The 6107-nt window shown below is 37.9% G+C and overlaps 1 long non-coding RNA gene across 1 annotated transcript; it reads right to left on the bottom strand.

Moving 5' to 3' along the window:
* Nucleotides 1-297: 297 nt before the first annotated feature.
* LOC119595340 lies at nt 298-1015 on the bottom strand. Its single transcript, XR_005230696.1, has 3 exons — nt 867-1015; nt 621-724; nt 298-332 (listed from the first exon to the last, which is right to left on the bottom strand). It is a non-coding gene; the product is annotated as an uncharacterized LOC119595340 (long non-coding RNA).
* Between the last annotated feature and the right edge of the window lie 5092 nt (nt 1016-6107).

The raw sequence follows: 6107 nt of genomic DNA, 5'->3' as shown, positions 1-6107 counted from the left end.
ACATTTTTAATCGATGGAAAATTGGTATCTTTCAATGATTTTCTTAAGTTAGGAAGTCGGATGGGGTTAAATCAGGGTTGTAAGGGGGATGTCGGGCGATTTCCAAGCGAAATTCACGTAGCACAATTCTTGTCTGCCGAGCGCCGTGAGCGGTGCATAGTCGTGTTGGAAGAGAGTGCGTTGATGTAAGTTTCAAGGGCGTTTTTTCATTTTTTTTTTTTGCAGTTTTCTGAAAACAGTTTCATAATAAAAAGACAGTAATCATGACTGTACTGTGAGATCAAGGAAAAGCCATCAGCTGCAACAGTCTTTTATTGGAGCAAAGTTTCAACCTGAAATGTGATATTCAGGTAATACAATTGGCAATTTAAATCATTCAAAAATACACATAAATGTTCTGAATAACTAAATAAATATCCTATCTTGCGTCAAAAAGAAAATATACATACATCAATGAATATTAATGTAACAAATCAATCCAAATTAACAAAATGAACTGCTTATATCACAATATTAAACTATATAAGGATTGCTACTACACATTCGTGCAACGTAACTGAATAATCTGCCTAACAATATCACAAAATAAATCATACATTGTACATTTTCACTGAACTCACTTCAATGGCCACACTATCACAATCCATGATTCCCAGTAGTTGCCATCGCGTAATCTCAGTTACGGCACAAACCCATATCCACAGCCCATTGGACATAACACTGGCTGAAACCCATATGAAAAGTAAACACTCCAAATCATGGCCGACGCCAACACAACAAACTCATGTTCCTTGTATTTATCAATATTAAGGAGGATCATACTCTTCTGATATTAATTTGAAACCCTTCAATATCCTTAAACATACCTTCATGAGTGTAAAGACTTGTGCCCAATAACTGCCACTTCTGTGAAAGGTCGCCAACACAAATATTCCCTGCGAAGTGGATTCACACACGAGGCGTCAACCGCCACAGCAACGTCATACGTGGGCTCATGGGTAAACAAAAAACACTCGAGATGCACAACGTAACATCTCACCCGTATTATCAAATAAACTTAAATATTCCTATTTTTCATATACCTATCATACTAATGATACAATGACCTTTCCTCTTGGACGCTCAGATTTTGCTTTGACTGGTCCCCTTCCACTCCTGAGGTTTGATTGAATTTTGTCCTCGGGATCGTACTGGCAAAGCCATGTTTCATCCCATCACAATTCTCTGCAGAAAAACTTCAGATTTCTCATCCCACTTGTCCAAAATTTCCATTGAAAGATCTACCCTTGTTTGCTGCTGATCTGGGCACAACAGCCTCGGGACCCATCGATCGGAAAGCTTGCTTAGCCTCAAACTCTCCACCATAATTGTGTATGCAGAACCCACAGAGATGTTAAGTGTGTCCCTACTGATTCAGTGGTCATTCATCTATCCTTTTCAATCATGCGAGCAGCATCAATGTTTTCCTTACAAACTGACGTTGATGGCCTGCCACTGCCAGGCTCATCTTCAATTTCGTTTCTTCCACTTCTGAACCGACTTATCCATTTGTAGGTTGTGATTTCTTTGGGACATTGTCACCATAAACTTGTTCCAGAGCATCAATGATTTGCCTATTCTCCCAATCGAGTTTCACCATGAATTTAATGTTTGTCCTGGTCTCGATTTTGATGGATTCCATGTTGCTTGAAAGGTGCCTGACTTCCAACTGGTGGCGATGCGTTATTACCTGCATTTAAGGGTTCATGTTTGAACATGTTCAGGCGTATTGAAATCAAAATCCTTCCTAAGGATTTTTAGTTATGGACTTTTTCCACAAACTTTTTGAAGCCCCCTCGTTCGTGCGTTTTAAGGACAACCAGACTGTGATTTTACATCTTTTGCCTTATTTTTCAATATCCGTAACTACTGTACACAACACTACTTCTACAATATTTGCCATTGCACAATCGTTAAATCTGATATTCGGCATTTCCTTTTAGACTAATCAAGGTGGTCTAGAGAGAGAGAGAGAGAGAGAGAGAGAGAGAGAGAGAGAGGAGAGAGAGAGAGAGAGAGAGAGAGAGAGAGAGAGAGAGAGAGAGAGAAAGTGAGACAGAGAATGAGAGAGAGAGAGAGGCGGGGCAGAGAGATAGGCAGAGCAAGAGAAAAAAGGGAGAAAGAGAAAGATAGACACACTAACACCCACACGCACATACATAATTACCGATATGGTGCATGCATTCCTCCAGCATTCTTTAGATTGCACAAAGAATGCCCATTTTTCTTTTGAGAAACTCCTCGGGCAGACTTTAATAAATCTGCCTCCATCTTGATCCGCGTTTAAGCCTTTCAGGGGAAGGGAATCCCCACTCCCCAAACCCCCCCCCCTCTCTTTAAACACACACACACACACACACACGCACAACACACACACACACACACACACACACACACACACACACACACACACACACACACACACACACACACACACACACATATATGTATGTATATATATGCATATATGTATGTATATATATATATATATATATATATATATATATATATATATATATATATATATATATATGTGTGTGTGTGTGTGTGTGTGTGTGTGTGCATGTGTGTGTATACATACAATTATAAACATATATATACAACCCACCCACACACACGTATATATTTCTCTCCATCTTCTCCCCTCCTCTCGCCTCCCCCATCACCCCTCTCTCTCTCTCTCTCTCTCTCTCTCTCTCTCTCTCTCTCTCTCTCTCTCTCTCTCTCTCTCTCTCTCCCTTCTCTCTCTCTCTCTCTCTCTCTCTCTCTCTCTCTCTCTCTCTCTCTTGGTGAACTCCCGTCAGCGTCACCATGGCAACACCGCGCCCAATAACCCTCTTGCCTCTTCTTATTCGCATGTGTTATAGAACTCTGATAATGCTTTTGATGGTAATGACTACAGAACATTCTGTATTTGGTATAGTTGATATGTAATGATTTTTTATCTACTTTAGATTCTTTGAAAGTTAACTGAATAAAATATGGAATGGTAACTATTTTAACAACTAGAGGATAAAGGAGAGAAAAAAAAAAAACTGTTTCCTGAATATCGCAACATCATCAACTCAGCTCCGGCTCATACCTTACGTACCGAAGCCATAGAGTGTCTGCGATGCGAAAGGGAATTGAAATACATTATGAGAACATTGTATTACAAGAGATTAGGTTTCGCTCCTTCCTTTGGCTTCCTTGCGTACGCAATTTGCCGGCGAGTTCCATACTTCAAGACGAACCCCAATAATTCCTTTCTGGATCATTTCCACTCTTTCGAAATAAACCTAACCGTGCCCGATAGGTCCTCCCAGCCTCACCGTACCGAGAGAGCGCTCTGCAGGAAGATGACTTTACAAAACGGCTTGCAGGGACGCCCCGAGAGTGATTCGCTTTACCACAGAAGGAACTCCTGACGCGGTCCTCGAGCAGGTCCCAAGGGAACGACCTGATCTGGTCTTCTGGCGACGTGACCTGTTGGATAAGTGAGTACAGGCCGCGTTCAAGAGCTTCGGGTTTATGTAAGCATTGCGTGATCTGAGGCTGCGTTCAGAATCTAGTTGGCGGCATAATCGGTTTTCCCAGAAGGAGGCTGCGTTTTTGTTGCAAAAAAACTTGTTTATTTTCAGGGTAGTTCTTGATGTGAATACAAATAGCAAACAGTAAACAACAAACAACACAGAAAAACACCAATAAAATTCGCCACAACAAATAAAGAATAGTACATAACCCCCAAGAAGTTCTCCAGCCAGGATACAATCACCGTCGGCTGGATCCATCTCGTTATAACATTTCAGAGGAAATAATCCCAAGGTGTGGCTTCCACAGCTTATCAGGCCAATAAGCGGCCTCAAAATAATAAGGATTTCCACCTCGTTGAACTGAGCACGTTGCCTTATCATCTCACAGAACCCAGAAGCTTGAGTTCTTACTTCCGTTTTTTTTTCCGTTCTTCTGTCTTGTTAGCATGTAGGTTTGTTTGCCTGTTTGTGTTTGTGTGTTTGAATGAGTGGCGTTTGGCTGACTGTATGTGCGTTTTTGTTTGTTCTTTTACTTGAGTATGTGTTTAGTTTACTCGTCTTCTGTAAGTGTTTTGTTTGCAAATTTACCTCTGTGCTGTTTGCATGCCTGTTTAGCTACGTACTATATTTGCTCATTTATCCATCTGTGTTTATTGTTTGCTTGTTTGTTCATGCGACTTGTTTGTTTTTGGTGCTATGTTTTCTTTGTTCTCCTGCGCATATGCTTGCTTGTCTGAAAGTTTCCTTTATTCTGTTGAACAATTATGTTGTTTGTTTATTTATGTGTCTTTTGTTTGTTTACACAGTATATTTATTTTATTTGCTTATCTGTTTGTCTGTTTCTTTGATTCTCATTATTATTATTATCATTATTATTATTATTATTATTATTATTATTGTTATTATTATTATTATTATTATTATTATTATTATTATTATTATTATTATTATTATTACTTTTTTTTCTTTATTTTTTTTTTAGCTATGTACGTTTTTTTTTGCTTGTTTATGTGTCCGTTTTGCTTGTATGTTTAACTGGTGTTTATTTGCTTGTCCGCCTGTGAGATTTGTTTTCCTTATATGAATCTTGTCCTTTTCTCTTTCTCTGCTCTTTTACGTATTATATTTTTACTTGCTTATCCGTGTATCCATGATTTGTTTACTACCGGTGTCGAGATTTTTTTGTATGTGTATAAGCGAGTGTGTTGTTTCTTAGTGTGTATGCGTATACGTGCGCTTATCAACCGTTGCATACGCACATCTTAAAATATAATCCTTAATGAATGTCAAAACACCCTACCAGGTTGATACTATGGTAAAAAAAAACTATACATATTCTTAAAAATAAATGTATTAGTGTATATATTTCTGTTTTATTTGTTTTATCTCGTTATAATTGTTTTCCCTTTTTTTTACCATATATAAGTTCGATGATTCCGAGCCCGCGAGCCTCACCGCTGAAATTATTCACACTAAAACGGATTCCTTGTATCTCTCAGTCGTAATTTACTCTAAATTCACTCCCATTCCGTATCTCCGCCGACCGCAAATCATTGTAATAAACAACATCCATTTCTCATCACCTAATGATTTCTCACGAGAGTAATGATCAACACCATTTCTCACCGTAAACAACATCGTATTCAATCACTATTAATAATTTACCGACGTGGCATCGTGGGAAATAACCACCGCATAATGATGAATATTTCATGTACGGTCAACGTCCCTCCTTCACTATATTCAAAGCATATCAAGCCACTAACCCCAAGCCATTTCAAAGCTTCATTACGCCAGGCACCATCTGTTCTCGCTGCCAATCCGTTGCTTAATCCAGGATCCCACACAATCACTCAGCTGTCCGCACCACACCCATACTAACAAAATATCATAGGCCTACTGAAGATTCATCTTTATAAGATTCATCCTTGTAATTCGTTGGCACACGCGACTTTAAGATTTATCATATAGTATTAATTCATAGAATAAGGACATAGATAAATTGATACAGCTATCATAAGCTGACAAAGAGATTGACAATAGGTAATGGTGATAAGTAATAACAATAGTAATCACAGGTGATAAAATAAATATCAATACTATTAATAAATGATGATATAAATAATTATACTAATCCCTCAATACTTCAAAAGAAATGTTGAAATTGAATATGAGAGTAAAATTCCCTTAAAAAGATTCAAAACCTTTTTGTTGATGATATGTTTTGAAGAATTCAAGGCTTGTACGAACTGATAAAAAGTTTCATTTCACCCAGGTTGAGTTCATACTTTTTCCTACACTTGTCACAGTGAACTTTTGAAATATGCAAATGCGTATTTTTCTTATATTTTTCACAATGAACTTTTGAAATGCGTAATTACATATTCTCATATTTTTTCCCTTACGTTTCTCACAATGAACTTAACATTTGGTCATTGATATAATTGAAATGCTTACTTAGACATACTAATATTTCTAACCGAATAGACTGAGTAAAATCATTGATCCCTTTTATTCCGGCAGTGTCACTAATCATTGACGTTTTATAAGAACTCT

The sequence above is a fragment of the Penaeus monodon genome, chromosome 35 (genome assembly GCF_015228065.2).
Source record: "Penaeus monodon isolate SGIC_2016 chromosome 35, NSTDA_Pmon_1, whole genome shotgun sequence".
In the NCBI taxonomy this organism is placed as follows: domain Eukaryota; kingdom Metazoa; phylum Arthropoda; class Malacostraca; order Decapoda; family Penaeidae; genus Penaeus; species Penaeus monodon.
This window is presented reverse-complemented; position numbering and strand designations above follow the sequence as displayed.